Source organism: Enoplosus armatus, chromosome 1 (genome assembly GCF_043641665.1).
Source record: "Enoplosus armatus isolate fEnoArm2 chromosome 1, fEnoArm2.hap1, whole genome shotgun sequence".
Classification (NCBI taxonomy): domain Eukaryota; kingdom Metazoa; phylum Chordata; class Actinopteri; order Centrarchiformes; family Enoplosidae; genus Enoplosus; species Enoplosus armatus.
The window spans coordinates 4935059-4955473 of record NC_092180.1 but is presented as its reverse complement, the minus strand read 5'-3'; the positions used below and the strand labels follow the sequence as shown (position 1 = coordinate 4955473).

The 20415-nt window shown below is 40.6% G+C and overlaps 1 long non-coding RNA gene across 1 annotated transcript; it reads right to left on the bottom strand.

The window, feature by feature from the left end:
* Positions 1 to 1062: 1062 nt before the first annotated feature.
* On the bottom strand, positions 1063 to 2213 carry LOC139284067 (uncharacterized). Its single transcript, XR_011597333.1, has 3 exons — positions 2137 to 2213; positions 1374 to 1450; positions 1063 to 1182 (listed from the first exon to the last, which is right to left on the bottom strand). It is a non-coding gene; the product is annotated as an uncharacterized lncRNA (long non-coding RNA).
* Between the last annotated feature and the right edge of the window lie 18202 nt (positions 2214 to 20415).

The window sequence follows — 20415 nt, the reverse complement described above, 5'->3', positions numbered from 1 at the left end:
TCCTGTCATTATTAAGTTTGGCATCACTTGCACAAATATATACACAAGCACATTTACTTATTACTGTACTTGTGAGGTCCTGGTGTTTATTTTCATCTGATCAGCTGACATGCTGCTGCCCGACTCCAACTCTGCAGTACGAAACTGTCAAATCAATTTATTCTGCAGTATGCCCGGCCAGGCTTGGCCAGTTTCTGTTTTGGAAAGCAGAAGCAATAATCATGCAGGTATTATACCCCTGCCAAAAGTCAGAACTAACTTTTAAATGAGGCCTTGTAGATCTAATATGAGTGAACATTCAGTAACTGGGTCACTTATTTTGCGCCTCAAATTTGTTCAGAAACAGATTTTGGTGGACTGCTGAGGTGAAATCAGTGAAAGTTTACGTAACGTTAATGGCAATCCACTGCCAGCGCTTTGCATTGTGGGACACAGTAGGCGAGGTAGACGGGTCTGATGCATATTGGATTCAAATCAGTACGACATGCCAGTGTCATACATGACATACTGCATATTCTGCTTTTGTTTGCATGCTGTTTGCATCACATCAGTACAAACTGCTAGTACAGTCAGCGGTTTCAAAAACAGCCCATGTCTTTAGTGGGACAAATTAACTATGAATTCTGGATACATTTTTCAAACTAAAAGACAGGACTGACTGAGCATCATACCGCATCAGCTCTCTTCACTCCAGAAGAAAATATTTAACCCCTGGAAAAATTCAACAGTAAGAAGGACATTTCACTGGGAAAATTCATGGAAATATATAACAATATGAAGAACTTCCAGTAAAATAAAAAAAAATTAAAAACCACACACTGCCAGGTTGGAGATGACGTCATATCATCATTATCCGTAAGCAACAATCAAAAATAACACTACTGTTGTTATTTATAAATTAAATCCATGGCGCAGCAGCAGTGTGTTATGTGTGTGTATGAAAAGAGGTTGATTTTCTATTGTATTGTCCTCAAAAGGACCAAATCCATGAGAGACATGACAAACAAGAAGCCTTGATTTTTCCTGTTTTTATTTTAACATGCTGTTTTTGCTCGAGGTGATACTCCATGCAGGACCCATCAGCTTAGTGTTTCTGTTAGTAGTACTCATCGTCCAGGTTGGGTTGATAAGGACATTCAGTGTCGGGGGGAAGAGGAGGAGGGAGGGGCCTCTCACCGTAATCTGCAGCAACGCATTAACACGATCAGATGGATCAAAGTATCCAATAAATGTTTCTTGTCTAAAATACCACATTGTCCTCTTTGTTTTATCAGTGTTGCTTTTGTTCAGTGTTTGTCTTGAAAGAGCACCACATAATTCAAAGATCATGAGTTGTTAAGCAACCTCAATAAACTGACATACGGCTGTCTTACCATCAGTGAGGCTAACATGCTGTTTGAGGAGGCCGGGGTCAAAGAGCAGTTCTAACTCTGCTGTACCTTCATCAGCTCTGCTAGAGGAAGAAACGGCACGAGAAGAAAAACAAGATGACAGCACCACCATCACACTGCAGAGGTGGACGACATCGGACAGTCAAACTAATGTCTGTGTTTACATGCACATCATAATTCAATTATGGACAACAATCTGATAAATGCTAATAAGCGGGGAATACGGAGTTTCCTGATGGACACATAGCTTTTACTTGTTGCTAAAGTAACTGCTAACGGCTGCTAACTGTAGCTGCCATTAGCTAATTAGCTGTAAAGGCCAATCAATATCCGCAACAAGTCCCTTTTTAGCTTCATGTTTTTACAGCATATGCAAATAGCACTCTGCTAGCCCTTTCATAGGAACTTTAAAGCAGAACTACACACTCAAATTCTGCTAGAACCCCCCCCCCCAGCATATTTCAAAAAAATGCAGCAGAATTTGTCGCTTTGGACAAAAGCATCTTCTGCCAAATAAATGTAAAGTAATGTAAAGTGGCAAGTTGCGTGGCCACGGCTAGCAGAGACATGTTATTACATTACTTTATATTTCTTCAATTGTTGTTTAAAAATGCTAACTGCTCCTAGCATTAGCCACTGCAGCTTAATAAACTGCAAATGTCACTCGAAACTGATGAACAAACTGTGCTTTGGAATCTATGAAAAACTGAGAACAGACATACAGAAGTAAGTAAAGAAGACCTACCTGCTCAGCACAGGTACACATAGACCTCCACCAATCACAAGAGGGATGAGAATGAGGAGAGCCACACTGTGTTTACTCATCCTGTCTGACCACATTGTGAACAGAATGCAGAAACTATACACAGCACCTCCCTCCGTTTGGAGAAAAACAAAATCCATCCTGCTGTTGTGATGACAACAGGTGGTTAGTAAACGCACATGAAGTGGCTTTGTGGCTCCCTCTTTCTTGGTGTGAGTTTGTTGAAGCCTCTAGCTACCTGCATCACTACTGTTCATTATCAACTGGAACAGAAGCTTCACTGCTAACTGCATTTAATCTGGATCTGTATTATACTGTTATGCGGATGAGGATGGCTTGTTCATTTAATTTTGTATAAAAATTCTATTTACGTTACATATATAAATCATTACCCCAATATGAGAGTCAATGTCTTGCATTAATAGGAAAAACAACTGCACACCTCAGAGAGAACAGGTCACATGTCAGTACTTTGTGCTTGCTTTTACCTTTTGCAAAACTCAAAATAAGCACAATATCTTGAAATATTTTCTGAGCCTTAGACTCTAAAATACTTTTTTTTATGTTGTGCTGTATCTGCAGTACCTAAGCCAGACATGGGTATTGCATATCAAGAGCCAGTCTGCCCAGCTCACCCCTGGGTGGCCCATTCCACCGCTGAGCAGGATCCGCACAGCTGCCACCTGTGTCATTCAGCTGACCTCAGATCAGCTTGGACCTGTCTTACTGAAGGCAATGATCCATTATTCATAGACTGCCACCATCTGGCGCATCAGCGCACCCTGCCACCTTAGCACTCACCCTGTCAAAGACATACAGTACACACAGGGAAAGGGCCTATTGTTTACAGGCCAAATGAAGAGGTAGTTATGCTCTGTTACCAACAATTTCTAAAATGTGATTTATTTACCCTTCACATCTTTAATCGAGAGAGAGGTTTCTAAGAAAACGTGAGCTTGTAAGGGGATTAAATGCAACACATTCCAGGCAAAGGCAGTGTTTGTAACTTTTGAGCCACGAGACACCACTTTCTCAAAAGCTGAAGAAAGTAAGATGCTATTGAATACACAGTGCAGCACTGCCTCCCAGTTTGAAGAGCCAAGAGCCAATGCTAGAAAAGAGGGGGGGGGGGGGGGGGGGGGGGGGGGGGTTAATGCAATGAAGTGCAGTTTAGCCATGTACCACTTGAGGGTGCTAGTGTCAAGTCTACCTTTGATACACAACTGTACCAACTGGATGGCGTCATTTAATCTGATTGTTATAAATAAAATATTTGTGTCTCCTGTGGATCTAACTTGATCAACATCAGCTTACAGAAAAATTAGCTCACTGGCTGTTTAACTACTTCTACTTTTGACAGCATTGCCAACAAATCTCAAGGAAAAGATTAGTAAGATTAGTTCATCTTGTTTTACACAACAAACAACTTTTTTCAAGATGTTTTTATAATCAAGGGTTATTTTTCTTCATTCCTGTGTTGTGATGATTTATTCTGTCAAGATACAGACACTCATTTCTAGATTTCTTGAATTGTATCGGAAACATGTTGAAAAATCTTTTCCCGTTTTAAGGAAATTAGACTTAGGCTCAATAATATATATAAATGACTTAATAAGATGCACTGTATAGGCTGTACCAAATACTGGATGGGACATACAGCCTTCACAAACTCTCCACACACCACACGGTGGCGCTCAAAGCACACAGAGCCTCTAATAATACGGGCAAGAAGCACAAAGTACTTTCCAGACAAAGGAAAATGCATTTACAGGAATACTGTAAAAATAACTGCATGTGGACAAAGCACTAGCCTACAATAATATCATTGATGGCTGTAGAAAGATGTTATGTGTCTATTCTAAGAGGATCATCTTTGTGTTCACTAACTAGCTGTAACTATAAAATAGCAAGAGTGCTTTACTATATCACAAACACCACTTCTCTCGACTTCTTCTTCACTGAATTTGAATCCAACATTATTTAAAACTAACTCTGCCTTCAGAGCAGCTCTGTCCATGCAAATAATATAAAGTAAAGCTCAAGACACACTACAAATTCTAAGATATCTTCTGTGCTCACATTAAACAGACTTTTCTCCAGTAGTAGTGTACATGGTCGAGCAATGCACCCAAAATGTGAGTCACAGACACAAGAAAAAGGGGTTTGGGCACGGAGGCTCTCAATATCTGCTGTCTTAATCACAGAAACATGAGTGTGCTAAAACAGAGCTCAAGACAGAGAAGCAGCTCACAGCGTAAAGTGTTTGTGCCCTCATTTGTGCTGAAAATAGACAAAGATAACAGCATGTATTCATTGTTCTCCAGGAATCAAAAATAAAAGCCGAACAAAAAGAGGTCAAGTCAAAACATCAATCTAGGCAGAGTATTGTTGGATGCTTTTCTGGGACAACTAATCACTACTGAAGTGATTAGTGTGCACAGGGGGGGAAGTAACAAGCACATTTACGCAAGAGCTGGACTTCAGCACCACTTTAATCAACTTCTACTTAAGTATTACTTTTTAAAAAAGGAAAACACTGTACTTTTGACTCCAGTGATGGCTGGAGTTACTTTGCAGATTCAGATGTCACTTACAGTATGAAATGAGATCATAAAATGTGGTTAAGTATTTGAGTACGTCTTCCAACCCTGAAAGTGTGCCCTGCGCTTCAAATTCAAACCCACCTATGTCAACCTTTCTTCAACTGACTCTGGATCTGCAGCTACTAGTTCTAGTCTCAAGGGCAGGTGACATCACCTCCCGGCCCACTGCCCTTCAAGTCATCTCCATCTGTATGTCAGGTGTCTCATACCTGCTGTGTCCATTTGAATGAGGCAGCAGTCTGGCCATGCATAGTAGTATTAACTGAACACACACAGCTATGTGTACACTGTGTGGTAAGTCTGGTGTAATTCTCTTCCTCAGGTACAAATCAACACATGTATGAATATGCCAATTTTAATACAAATATTATAGTTTGTATAATTTCCATCTGTATTTTCTGGTATGTCAGTAGTGCTGAAATTATTAGTAAATCATAAAAAAGAATCTAATATAAGAATTTTCATAAGGGATTAATTGTTTGTGTCATTTATCCACTGCCGTCCATCCATCCATTCTCTATAAAGGCTCATCCTTTGCAGGTCGTGGTGGGCTGGAGCCAATCTCAGCTGACACTGGGCGAGAGGCAGGGTAGCAAAAGTGCCAAATTATCTAAATCGAATTATTATTTATTTGAGGATTTGCTACTTTACCTGCTTTATATCATTGTTAATTGAATATATTTGGGTTTTGAACTGTTGGCCGGACGAAACAAGACTGAAGACATCACATTGGGCTGTGGGAAACAGGGATGCATTTGCACTATTTTCTGAGATTTTATAGACTAAACAATCAATTGCCTAATCATAAAAACAACTGAGGAATTCTTCAATGAAGAAAATGTATACTATACAGACACATGCATTTATCAACCCTGAAGTCAATTCTCCTTTCCTTCACGTAGGCGGAATGGTCCACATCCATGTCCTACAGCTAATGTCCCACTAACTGCTTGTGTTAAACTAGCTCGTAGTTGACAGAACATCTCCAGCCTCCACTGCAAGCTAAACTGGCATACTGACGTTAGCTAGCTAACTCTCCCGGCTGTTTCGTTTAAAGTACGTCGCTAACTTCCAAACAACTTGTTTGTTGTGTGGTCACGGTGATACTGGCTTCTGTCTCTTTCCCAGCATCCTGTCCATTCACAGTTTTTTTCAAGTGACACCAACTTCATCGGGCCTTCATTGATCGCTGACTGTGGACTGCAGGAGGGAGCACACTATCTTCAATCACCACAGACTGGTTGACACCTAGAAGCCCTACAATCAAGAGGGTTTCACTTATTTTAAGATATTGAATGAAAACAGGGACAACGAAATAAGACATGACGACGATTATTAAATATCTATACTGAAATGATAATAACTATTTGGAATAGTAAGGGAGAACTTTATTGAAAGGCTTTTAATGTGGGGGATTTTTGCCTGCATGTGTGTATTTATGTTTGTACGCAGGTTGGGATACTGTATGTATGAATTGAAATTTTTACAGTTTACTTTTCTCATGTTGTATGCATACAGTGTATGATTTAATATATGTGTTATATATATATATATATATATATATATATATATATATATATATATTTTTTTTTTTTGTTTTGTTTTGTTTTGTTTCCCTTGTAAAGCACTAATCCATGGTTTTATAAGTGGTAAATAAAAAACTACCAGCAGTCCAACATCTGTGGACAGTTTCACAAAAATATTACTTTGATTATGGCTTAGATCAAACTAAAAGTCAGACTTCAGATAGATGTCTAATTTCATCTGTTGCACAAAGAAGCTAAGCTGTTGGTTTAGTTTCACAACAACTTGCTAATCTACCAACTGACTTGGAAACTGTGACATTTACACCATTTCGACACAGTTGCGAAGTGAGTGAGGCCACTGGTTCTGGAGGTAATTTTCCAAACGCTGCACCATAGTTGCAGATTTCATCCACAATTATCTGAAAATGAACTGATATAAACTGCTGAATGTTTTATCAGGTTTATTGACTTTATGTCAAAGAACCAGATATTATCTAAAACACATGTTCATCATTTTACTAATGATTAAACTAGGAGAGTTTTATGTCCATCCAGGCCTTGGAAGTGCTCCAACTGTCCGTCGCCTAACAAAGTCTACGCAAATAAATGAGCAGCCAAAATAATGCTTCCCACTTGGTTGTTCTATGGCATACTGAAAAGCTGTAGACACTGTAGCTGTTATCATAGTAATATGATAAGTTTCAAATACTGAGCAAAAGATGAGCGTATCCCGACGTGTGTTACTTGAAGTACATGGCAGGCAAACTGACCTGACTCACCTGCTTCTATGAGAATTATAGCAGGAGACGGACGGGGAGGACGTGTCCTGAAGAATCCCAGGATCACAGCGCTGACAGCGTTTTCTTGTAAATTCTTCCAACAGAATACAACACAATAAATCCTCAGCTTAATTCCTTTGTGAGAACTGTGTGTGTGTGTGCGCGTGTGTGTGTGTGTGTGTTTGTGTACAGTATGTGGGTGTCAGGCAGAGACACTGTTCAAACAGGGAAATGGTAGACCTGTACACTGTTCCACAAGTGGCTTTTAAAAGCAAGCTGTCGTGTAAAGACATATTTGTACACATGCCTACAAACCCAAATTATTTTTATATTCAACTACTTCACATTACAAATTTTACTTTGGGATAGGCATAAAAGGGAAACACCTTTTTTTGGTTCAAAATAATAAAGATGGATGGAAAACTTCAGGCATCATAGCATTGTTAATAAATGTCATCTTTTATATGCTGTATGGGCCATATTCATTTTGTTTGCCAAATAATGTCTTACTTAGTGATGTTACTTATGTTTGGGGTCAGTTTGACCCCACAGAGGTCCAACTCCCTGTTGGACCATTTATGAACACACTGTTGTAAAACTCCAATAACAGAAATCCTAACAGACTTATTTGGGATTTGGGAGGGGTAGTGTCCAATCACAGATATCAAGTTTGACAGCCGACCACTGAGAACCCAAACAGAAGTGATGCGTAATTTTCTGCAGTGGACTTTTGAAACGTGGTCAGTTCAAATTCATGTTCATAAGCAATATTTAAAAAAGAAAGTGGGAAAAGTACTGACGTATCAAGGTGATATAACAATGATATTTTTTTTTTGAGCTGTTACAGAGACCCCAAGCAAAATATTCTGATGAACTTAAGCCAAAAATTAGATATTGTAGATAGATATACACAACTTAAGAACAATGGCCGTAAACAATGGCAGTAAATGTAAAAGTATTTCTAGATGGCATCACAATTCCAAATTGTAACTGGTAAATGCAAAACCAAAAGTATGCATATGAACAGAATTTGTAGAAGATATGGTTGCACACAAATACCCAGACACCGAAAAGGACACAGCATGCTATATAAACCCAGAACATGTAGTCTCCCTACTCACACTGTCTTACGTGTCAGAAAGTCTTAAACAAACGTGTCTTAAGCAGCAGGAAAACAGCATCTGATGGAGAGGTCACTCACAGGTAAAAAGAAAAACAAAAAACCTGTCACCTGTTTCTCTAAGCCACGCAGTAATCGTACTCCTCCATTGTATCAATAGCGTCAAGTGTTCTTACCCAGAAAGGCTGTTAATTTCTTCAACAGGCCACGTTGTTGGAAGCAGCAGTTTCAGGTCGGGACATGCTGACATCATGTTGCTCCCGTGTTTTACAAGAGGTGACATCTATGTTGAAACCCAGCTATGAAAATATGGAGGTGAGCTGGAATTGCACAACCCACTGGCACATAAACAACACGGTGAACATGAAGTCAACAGTAAGTGTATGAACACCTGCATGCGTCTCTGGTAGTTTGGCACATACACTTTATGTTTGCAGATCTGCCAGGCCTCTCTGTGCCCTGAAAAAGCTGCATTCTGAAAAGCACTTCTGAGCCGCCCACTCAAACAAAGACGCAAACATGAATGAAGGTGTAAATCAAACCTTCAGAAGGTGCTGCAGGCCATGCCCTTTTGCTTTCCAAAGACTGCGAGAGAGTCAGCTGAATGAGGTGGGGTTGGCTTCCAACACCTGGTCCCATTTTAGATTAGATGAGGTAAAATACCGTGAAGCAGTGTTATGGATCTCAACTAGAATCTTATTATATCTTTCTTTTGAAAGCCATGTTAACATCATCGATCTAGGGCAGACAATGTTCGTCGGTTAGTCCTCCATTTTGGTCCTGACTGAACTTATTGGATAGATTGCCATGAAATTTTGAACAGACATGGATCAGAACCTGGCCTGCAGGTCTGTATGATGTGGGCACAACAGTCTCTGATTTCCCGTTGCTGGCTCTCATTTCATTCATTCCATTTTCCTGCGACTGGACATTAGCCAGGACGAGGCTGGGTAGTGGAGCAGTCCTAGGTCCAAGCTGGGTTAGCTTAGCTCTTATCCTGTCCCTCTTCTCTCTCCGGCTGGACTGGCTCAGGATCCCAGGGTCCATTGTTTCTGTCATACATAAAGAACAAATTAAAACAAAAATGTAGCAACATTTGGTGGAGCTACTGGTTGTCGCATCTGCGTGTGGAGATGGTGATGGCAACGCATATTGCATTGCAATCTATCTGGCAAAACCAACAAATACTCCAAACCTTACGACAAAATATCTTATTTGTGTTCAGCGTTCAGAAAAAGAGCCTTTTTTACTCATTGCCCCACTATATTAGGATATCCTGGGTACCACACATTGGCCCCTTCTCTTGTCAGGTGATAGCATGTCTTTTTATGTGATCTTTTAACAATACATTGTCAAGGAAGCAGTTCAGTCAAGCTCCGCTGGACAGAAAACATCAAAAGAATAACTGTTGAATTCCTTCAGTGATTTTGTTCTCATAGGCCTCTGTTTATACACGAAAATAATAATAATAATAATAATAATAATGGCTTCCCAGAGGCCTACGGAAACTTAAAACTGATCTAAAAACAAATTCCTGTGGATTATCCTCCTCATTTATTCCCTTTTAAACTCTAATAAGACACAACAGTATAAGACTAGAGCTTTGTTTGGTGAAATGAAGGGCAGATTTTAGAGGTTAAGAGGTTTTACCCCCCCCCCCCCCCCAGACTCTCACACCGATCTCTGACTTTGATGAAAGTTGCTTTCACAGAATCCTAAACACAATAGATCCCCCCACCCTTGCATGCCCTTGTGAGAGGATATATGTCAAAGCTGTAACATATACTCCAAAGTATCACTTTGACTCTCCATGGGTCACATTCCTTTGTGATGGTTGAGGACGTGTGAATGGATTCACCCACGTGAGGAAGAAAAGGAAAAGGAGAATAGTTAAAGAAGAAGAAGAAGAAGAAGAAGAAGAAGGAAAGTTGAGAATATTGCAAGAAAAGACAAGAAAGTGGAAAAACAGAGTTGTGAGAGTGAAGTCTACTGACACAGAGCAGCATCTGGCACAGCTCATCCTTCCCATCATACACATTCCTGTCTGACACGCTCACAAAGCACCATTGTAATGAACTGGATCTGACTCATATCCTCTGCTACCTATCCTATAAGCAACGACCACATACACACAAAGACACACACACACACACACACACACACGCACGTTTGGCCTTGAGCCACCTCCATTGTGCAGAGTTATGGGCTGACAGTTTTAATATCACCTGTAAATGATTCTCTACTGTACAGAGAGGAGGTGTGAACTTCAAAAGATAAGGAGAGACGAGAGGAGGAGGACGAGGAGGAGGAGGAGGAAGGATGAGCCATGATATAGTGTTGCTCTAGGTGTGTGTGTGTGAGTGTGTGCATGCTGTTGTCTTCATGCCTGTCCTTCACACATCAGCCACTGCACTCTGCAGCCTTTAAAAAGATCAGAGGCTGATCACTGCCAGTCCAAAATGTACTGTTACAGCATTATTGGGTAAAAAAACCCCACATCACTATTTTTGTTGGGAAGGAGAAACAAGAAGAGAGAGCACAGCTAGAAAGAAAGACAGCGAGATAAAGAGAGACAGAGACAGACAGTAACTAAAGAAAGGTGATAAAAAAAGAAGGAAAGAATTGATAGAAGCAAAGAGATTTTGCTTCTCAGTTACAGTTCTATTATCACAGAATTTCCCCTCAAAATTGTGCATCTGTGACCCAGAAAAAGACTTCCACCAGCTCTGCTCACAATCTCTAGAGAAACATCAGATAATGAAGAGGACACAGTTCAATCCCATTATAATTATTAGGCAAGAAATGTAATTTTCAATAACCAGTTTCTACTGAAATGTGCCCATTGTAACATTTCGTGACATGAAAACATTGTCATATCCACAGTCTGTGGTCTATGATGTAACACAGTAATATCTCATACAGCCAATAGTAGTCACCAGTAAAACTTCTGGCAGAGCAGCTACCCCCGCTGTACCCCGGTGACGTGACCCTCGCTTTGCTGGCCATAGCGGTCTGTTGATAGATGTAAATTAAAAATTGAATACCCAAGTAAAGTAACAGAACCTCAAAACTGTACTCAAGTGCAGCAGCGGAGTAAAAGTTTCTTTCTACCTCTGGAGACAGCGTGTTTCTAAGCTAATTCTGCTGCTTTACACTTGTTTTACATACTTGTATATATAGATACAGACTGAGGCTCCCTTGCAGTTGCTTTTCCCCCACTTACAGGTATAGCACGCTCATTTCCTTCTTGTGGATTTTCATCTTCACCAGATATTTTTAGGTTACCATGGAGCCACAAGGGGAGTGCAACATCTACTTTGTGTTTTTACTGGAATTGTGCTGCTGTGAATAGTCAATATCTGCCAAAGCAACAGAATTAATGAGGGTGGTTGCTCGTATTGTTTATACAGTGCAGTCAGAAAGCATTAGGACAGTGATGTGTTTTTCATTGTCTTGCCTCTGCACTCTGTGTGTGGTTTCATTCCATTGTTCCATTTCCTACAGTGCCCATCTGATGTGGATATAAACACCCTCAGTTTAAAGCCAAGATCCACACATTAACCTATAGTCACTGTTTCATTTCAGATCTAGTGCATATATTACATTATACATATTATCCATTGCTTCTTGTTGTAGTCTGTGATTCTGGTCACCTCCCACATCTTCATGGCAAACCAGCAGAGAGAACAGGGAACTATTCACAACAAAAACATTTAATTCATTTTCTGAAATAAAAATCGAACTAAAATATTTTATAAAATATTGAAACTGAAATTAAAATTCGGTCAACCAAATCAAAATGGAATGAATAAGTGAATGTGAATGAGACATTTTATACAAATTTTGTCACAATAAAGCCAAATATATTTTGGTATCTAAGAAAACAGAATTCAAAGTTCTCTGGTTAAGGTTAACACTTTGTAAAGAATGGACCCACCACTGGGTCAATGGGATTATTAGTACAAGTGTAGTAAAAAAAGTGGAGCTAAATAACTTTGTCCTTGACACAAAATTACAAACTGTAAGAAGTCAAATGTTTGTCCTGGTTTGTCCTTGACGGCGTCATCAAGTCAACAATAAGTTTTCTTCATGGAAGCTGAAGTTCAAAGTGAGAGAGAGAAAGAACGAACAGAGCTCAGCCTGTTATTTTCTCCTCATCACATTAACACTTTAATAGACACAGTAAGCGTTTGCCCCACAGTCATCGTGAAAAGAGCGAGCAGCTTTTTTGGGAGCGCTGCACCTACAGAGTCGAACGTCCCCGGGGCAGAGGTGTGTGTCCGCTAAATGGGACAAGAGAGAAAAATCCCCAAATTCCCCCTGTGAATGGCACGGAGTAATTAATCTCCAGCAGGGGTTTGCCCTCCTCTCTGACATATGAATGACATGCAGGCCGTGTGTGTGTGTGTGTGTGTGTGTGTGTGTGAGAGAGAGGTGTTTGATTGCCTCTCCCCCGGGCCTGCTCCATCATGTCCTCTTCTTCTTTTGATGTTTCCCCTTTCTTTTCACTTTTTCTTTCCTCTCTTCTTGCTCTTTTCTTTCTGCCGCCTGCTGTGCTCAGTGTCCTATTATTCTTCTTTACTTTGTGGTCTTTTCAACTGTAAAATGGCCACGCCGAGTCAGAGCTGGCAGTGGGGTGTGAGAGGCACCGTGCATATAATGCTCAGGTGTCTGCATGATGTTTTGTAGTTTTAGGTGAACTGTTCCTTTAAGAGCAGACAACTCATTGATTTTAAAGCTGCTCTAATCAATATTTTTTGCCTCTGCAGTCCCCATCAGCTCTATTGAGCATTTTAGCTTGTTGCTTTGGCTTTATGGTCAGCAGCTTTACTGTTTTGGTTCAGTGTCACCACTCTCAACAGCACCATTTCCAGCGTAAAAACTCTGATTAACTCACAGTACACTACCTGTCCAAAGTTAGGGACTTGCTGGTGAACATAGTGGAGCATTGAGCTGCTGAAGTACCAAACCAGAGCTGACTTACACCTGCCAGGTGGCCAGAAACACATCGAATGACAATGTTGCTCCATGTCTGTTGAATGTGGAAAACAGGCAGCTGTTTGCTAATATGTTCGCCAGATATCAATGTGGTGTTTACAGCCCACAAGTGGCCACAAAAATCACTTCATGCAGGTTAATAAGTTATCATAATCTTTTTTTTTTCAGTTTAAGGAGATATAGTATTGATGTCTGAGGTTTTGCTTAATTTACACAGAACCAGTTTGTAAACTGGGCCAGAGAAGAATCGTAGAGCGACAATCTAAATTCAGCTGTCAGCTTTGCTAGAAGTTCAGTGTAGATGTATGTCGTCATTATTGACGTTCCGGTGCTCTTAATTCTGGAGTATTTGGTGAAGATACACACAACCTTCCTTTGCACATGTGCATTTACAAACTCCAAGGCAACAAAGTCACTACAGAGCAGTTAAACAAACAGCTGATCCAGCTGTGCCGCCCTGGGATAATAAGTCAGGCTGGGAATCTAACATCCGCCCAGGCCCTTCTCCACACGACAGACCATGAATGCTGCAACCGTCTTGTAGAGATATTTTTTCTGTTTACTGTTCATGCCAGTAACATATTGTTTAGTTTTATTACTACACACAAAAAGATATGATCACGAACATATCTGTTCGTCCGTATCTTTCCTCCAGGGCCTTTCTCCCTCTCAGCTCCACCTTTTCTTTCTTTCTTTCACTCTTTCACCTGCGCTGTCCGATTCATCAGCACGCTCCAACCGCAGAATGAACGTTGTGTTGATGTATACGTGCATGTGATGAGAAGCAGTGATCACACCATCAGGTTAAAAGCAAGTTGGGGGGGGGGTTCTGAGTGACTGTTGCTGCCCCGTGTTCATTTGGTATCAGGAGAAGTTAGTCCAGGGCCTTCTGCCAGAAAGCCTTCTGTCCATACACTGAGGAAGTTGTGGTGGATGAATGAGTCAAACATAGGACTTTCACCCAGGAGTCCAGGAGTTTGTGTCCTGGTGAAACCTAAAGTCAGTTTTGACTTAGTTGACTTAATATTTTAGTTTTTTTTTTCCAGTTTTCAGTCACAGTTTGGTTATATTTAGGCACCAACCACTACTTGGTTAGGTTAAGGAAAAGATCATGGTTTGGGTTTAAATAGACCCTTTCACAACGTCAACCACGTGTTAGAAAGCTTTTCTGGCAGAAAGGCCTGAAGACTAACTCCTCCCATGTGCTGTTGTTTTCACTTAGATTTACCCATTTCTTTTTTGCATTTTCAACACTGGCTTGGTGCCGCAGTTATCAGAAAATGGCAATGCTTTAGAAAGAAATACTTCTCTTGTCACTACAGACACATTTCCTGAATTCCTCTTCTTTCCGAGCACCTCTTCCTCTTAGATTTAAGGAAAAGTGAGAAAATGTGTATCTAATTCGGGAACCCTGCTCCTGACATTCAAATGAAGTATTTTCTGTTAAAATGCCACAAGCCGGCCTGACTCGACAGATTTCAGCAACTTTTTCCTCAGAGATCGAATCAGGACCAATTCCAGCTCTGATGCACGACCTGGAGTTAGACTGAACGTGCCTGGAAAACCAGTGGTGGATTTTCAAAAATGTTATAGACTTTAAATGTAACCCTCAAACACAGCCATGTGTGTCTGCATTTATGATCTGTAAATACTGGAACATTTTATTTCCCATAATTGTGCTTCTTTAAATAAAATATTACTGGTGAGCAACAACGACAGTCTATGGGCTGTAACTTGAGAAGCCGCTATTTGTGTGCGACACTGAGTGTGTGTTAGTGCTGCGGAGGAGGGAGGGAGGAAAGCCTGCCACATTAATGACAACCACACTTATGTAAAGCTCCACACAGTATTTATAGAGTCAGCTGGGCTTCAGAAGGCCACAGTTGGAAAGTCCGCAAACCAAAAGTCATGACACACGTACACAGACACACACACACACACACACACACACACACACATACGTCCACTCACTACAGGAGGTTGCGGGAGGTGAACAGGTGACTTATCTTATATCTCAGCTCCAAATAAGTTGATGATGAAGTCTGATCATCAAATCATTGCTGACCACGTTACACAGTCTAAGATACACTTTAAGTTTATTTCCCAAAATTGCAGCATAGATACTGATTCCAACTGTAATTTGAGTATGTTGTATGTTCACTCTAAAATATGACCATATGAAGTACACTTCATAGTGACAACATTCACTGAAATCACTCGAGTTCGAGCGTGGTGTTGATGTTGATACTGAAACGAAATGATACCGTAAAACTCTCCAAAATTGCAGTTTCCCAAACTTGTTCCTGTTAGCACAACACAGAGTAAGTAAAGGGATTTCTTTCAACAGTTTACTAACTGCCAAACTAATCCACATTGCATTAGTACATAGTGCATATCAGTGTTAGTATACGTAATTAGACACAGTGTGTGTCGTTGTGAATCAGAGTGGACCAGCACTGGACAGTGAGCTTACTATGACTTGTAACTTTCCCTGCGTATTTACCAGAGTTACATCTGTGTTTACAAAGCTGCCAGGCCAACTACACACTCACAAATATACACATCTGTATCTGTATACATTACAGGGAACATGGAAATAAATGTGTACAATGGAGTAAAGAAGGCAAGAAGGTGTAAGACATTTACTTTCTGCATTTCTGATCCCTGATTGACTGACACCAATGTCAAATGAGTATATTATTATGATCTTTTCAGGATCTGCACAACACGTAGATAAATCAGGGATGACATCAAGCAGTGCGGTAAGGTGTAGGAGTTACATCCTCGGTGCCAAAATGTGTCATCAGTTGCACCACAGGTGTTTGACAGCTGACATTTGAGCTAAAATTGTTGACCTTTCATCAGAGCATCCTCATATGGCCAATTATTGTTAACAGGTTTGCTGGATGTGTGCTGCAAGATTAATATCAATATAATGTTGGCTTCTTCAAGGTGAGCAATGGATTCATGCACTTAGCCATTTAAGCCAGTTACTGAAAAATAGAGCTCCTGAACTAGAGTGTGCACAACACTGCAGAACATTTTCCCAGTTAAAGGAATAGTGTGAATGAAAATCCTAAAACCAGTCAACCCATAATCCTCCTTTTAGCGGCAGTTTCATTCGAGATTTTGAAAAGTGTTCACTGTGCACAACAAACTGCATTGACATGTGCAAAGTAAACACAACATTTTCACACTGCCTGTTTAGAAATATCTAGCTGTTTATGAAAACAACATATTATGATAATGGGGCAACCCAAGGTCGGCTTGTTATAAATAATTCCCACCTTTTTAGACTGTAAGGTCCCTGAACCTTGACAGTTCTATCAGATCTAACTGCGTGTGTTACTTTGTGTTCTCACTCCTCATTTTTTGTCCTATATTTTGTTAATTATTTAGTGCTCCAGTTTTGGTGGAAGTTGCAACGTATTGAAAAGTTTCTAAAGTGTAAAGTTAAAGCAACGTAACGATCCCACATGTCCATAGCTCTGATACGAAATGTTGTCAGTCCTGACACCTCCTCAGAGAGATAAAAGATGCCGCCACAGTGGGGGGTCTCCGTAATTGGCCCGACCCGACGGATGGCGGATGGAAGAGGATTATGGAGGGGTGGTGTGTGTGTGTGTGTGTGTCAGAGGGTACTTGCTGGCCCATTCTGTGGAACCGAATTTACCACACAAAAACAAAAAACGGTAAAATGTTCAAAACTGCACACCACGCTGCTGCACACCAACTAGAGAAGCATCACTTTGTACCACAGTCAGTGACGAGCCTCTTATTCGTCTTTTTGAATGTGTGTTAGTGTGTTTGTGCATTAAAGTGTGTGCACTTTTATACTTCTATATGCGTGTGCAAGTGCGTTCGTGCCTCTTTGAGCGCTCTAGTGCCATAAAATGTGTGCTCTCTTAAACAGATTGCTTCATAAGTTCTCTGGCAAGTGTTTCACGGCTCACAAGGTGTAATTTCTGTGTCAATTTTATCTCTGCTCTTGTCTCTTTAGGTTTGTTTTTTTTATGTGTGTTTATGAAATCAATTCATGAATGAAATGATGCAGCAAAATAAATCTGCTCAAATTCAACCTTGGTTAACTTTGACACAAATTCTCACCATTTAACAACACAACAAAGGAAACAATTATCTTAGTCGCGTTCCACCATTCAATTTTGTACGAAGGGGGATTTATAGTTCAAGTTTGATATCCGTAGAGATTGTTGAGAGTGAAGACAATGTCAAGGATGTCGAAGAAACTACTGCAAACTTGCTGCTCACTGCGACCACCGAAGTCTATCACAGTGAATGAAAGAGAATTAAGTACGATGAGCATTAGTTAATTAATGGATTTCCATTTCTTTGTTGGTAATGTCACGTGCAAGAATTTGTGTCCTCTTGGAATTCAGGAGGTAGCCTAGCACGATGTATTGTTCTGTATTATGTCATGTAATATGTGTGCTATTCTGTCAGTAAAATAAAAAACATAAACAACACTGTCAGTTCAGCTTAAACCTGCTTTAACTGATGTTCTGGCCACTTGGGGGCAGCAGAAACAAGCTGTAAACACAGCACTGACCTGGTGGCTTATTTACACATCGAGCGTGGAGCAACATTAGCATTCATTTATATGTAACCATATGTATCTGGCCATGTACTGTAAGTCCGATTCCCTCTCCCTTTGGTTCTGTTTTGGTTTCTCCTGATGGAAATATCCGGCTCTTTAGTTGCTAAATGCTTCACTGTGTTCACAAGCTAGTTCGCTAACTTGGCCTGTCTGCTGATTGGTGCCGGGCAGGTTGCGCACAATAGGTTTTATGAGTCGAGTGATAATTCTCTGTAGATTTGTCACTGTGAGCGCCCCGTTTCACCTACATGTAGTCATTTGATCTGTTGGTAATATCAAATATTTGATCGTAGCAGCTTGAACCTTTCTTTTGGCTGCATTGCATCCTGGTATTTTCAGTCCTGTTGATGTGAAAAAGCATCTCTCTGCCTTCTCCGGTGGATTTCTCCCAGTTGATGATTGTCATCAAGATGAATAAATACAAAAACAGATACACCAAAACAGTCACTAAACACGGACAACGTTGACAATATTAGCACTGAGTATGGAAGACACCATCTAACACACACACACACACACTCACTTCAGGCAGCGCAGCATGAACTGTAATGCTACACTGGGGTAAATGGGTTTCACAGTTCACTGCTGACAATTTAGGTTCCAGCAAATCCCTAACATCATATTTCTTGGCTGTTTTTTAAGGTTCTCAGGCGACCAGCAGCAGGATGTGCACTCTGTAACGTGACTGGGAAAGCTCGTCCACTCGAGCCTCATTTCTGTCCTCCAGAGAATGAATAACCCTCCCTTCAGCCATCCATCCATCCATAATCGTGTTTAGTAGAGTCTGAGATGTGTCCACAAGCCTTTTCCTCACCATAAATCTGCTTTTACAGCTGGGATATCCATTCATTCCTCTGCGTGGTTTCAACAATTTACAGTTTGTTGCATAAGCGAAGAGAATCCATCAGCAGCGTCTGTGTGTGTGTGTGTGTGTGTGTGTGTACACAAAACTCAGGGGTTTATGGTACAGCTCAAGGTCTTTTGAAGTTTTTCAACTTGCTGTGTACATGTGATTCCACAGTGAAAACTGATCAGGAATGTATGTGAGTGATGACTGACATCAGGAATCAGTGAAAGCACTGCATAATGTTTGACACCTTGAAGAGGACTTTAAATAAAGCTTCAGTGTTGGACACTGAAAGGTTTAGTGCCAAGGACAGTCTGAGCCAAAGCACACAGTGTGTTTTATTCAACACAGGCGCGCACACACACACACACACACACACTCACGCTCATAAGCACGATGGCAACATGAAATGAAAGGAGCTGTCCCACGTGAACCACAAAGACAAACCTACAAAGAAAATAAAAATCACTGTAAGTGTTTTAGCAGTCTCTTTCAACTACCTCTCCTTCTGTTTCTGGCGTACTTTTCTTCTCCGTTTTGTGACTGTTTTCTCTTTCTCTTGTAAACTCTGTGTGTCTCTCAGCTCAGCGGGAGCTGTGCTGCAGTGGCAGCCGGCTGCAGCATGAAGATGGGTAGTTTTGTCCTGCTGCTCGACACCTGGGAGGCAGATTCAAGCTGCTGGAAGTTCAAACACAGAGACAGACACGACGCCCCCCGAGTCACCAGGACAAACACAAAGACTCTGCAAAGACAAAGCCTACCTTTCTCAGCTCCTCTCTCTGAGTCTCAAGGCCAGAGGTGTCTCTGTGGTCCAACCAGTTCTATTATCATTCCTCTGCTCATCTTCCCCTTTCATTTCCCACTCCACTTTCTTTACAGATACACTCCCTGATGTTGTTCTTGCACCCAATAGCACCCCCGAATCCATAATATTCCACCCAGCTCACTTCACACTGGAACAAGGCAAATAAATAAATGATATAAATTCAATCAATTCATTGATTCATTATGTTTATTCTCACATTAGCTGTTGCTAAAACTCTAAAATTAATCATTTTTCATCAAAAGAGACACTGGGTTCACACACTGGGTTATAGAAACGTCTGGTAAAATGACAAGATAAAAAGGTGATGTTATGAATTGTGAATTATGAAGTTATTGTTTGTAACACTGGAAAAGTGAGAGTTCTTCAATTCTGCCCAATATTAGCAACTTAAAGGGAAAACAACCTGAATAAATGAATGGAGAAAGATAACACAGCAAACACAACATAAATTATAGAGTGAGAAAATTATAAATGAAGACCTATGGGAGATTTTGGAGTGACGTGTTAGACAACGCTCTGCACAACCATCATTAGCTGTGTTCAGATTTGGAGAGTCTATGGCAAAGAGCGCTGAAGCTATTCTCGAGGCTTGTGGTGGGACTTTTTTTTTTTCCTTTAATTTAAATCTGTATTTAATCTGGTCTACCAATGTATACTATACACATTCACACGTGCTCTGCTGTTGCCAATTATATAGAAAAACACTTCAAGAACAATGTTTGTCTGGCTGCTTAGTATATATTGGATTTCTGTGTGTGTGTGTTGTTTATGTTCCTTATCACTAACAATCAGCAGCTTTGGAGGGCATCCATCTATCACTGTCAATGAGCTGCTAGCCTCCTCACTGACACACACACACACACACACACATTGTGTGCAGGTAAAACGTGTAAACCTCAGATGTGCTGATTCACAGCTTCAGACTTTGTTCATGGACTGTTTCGGCA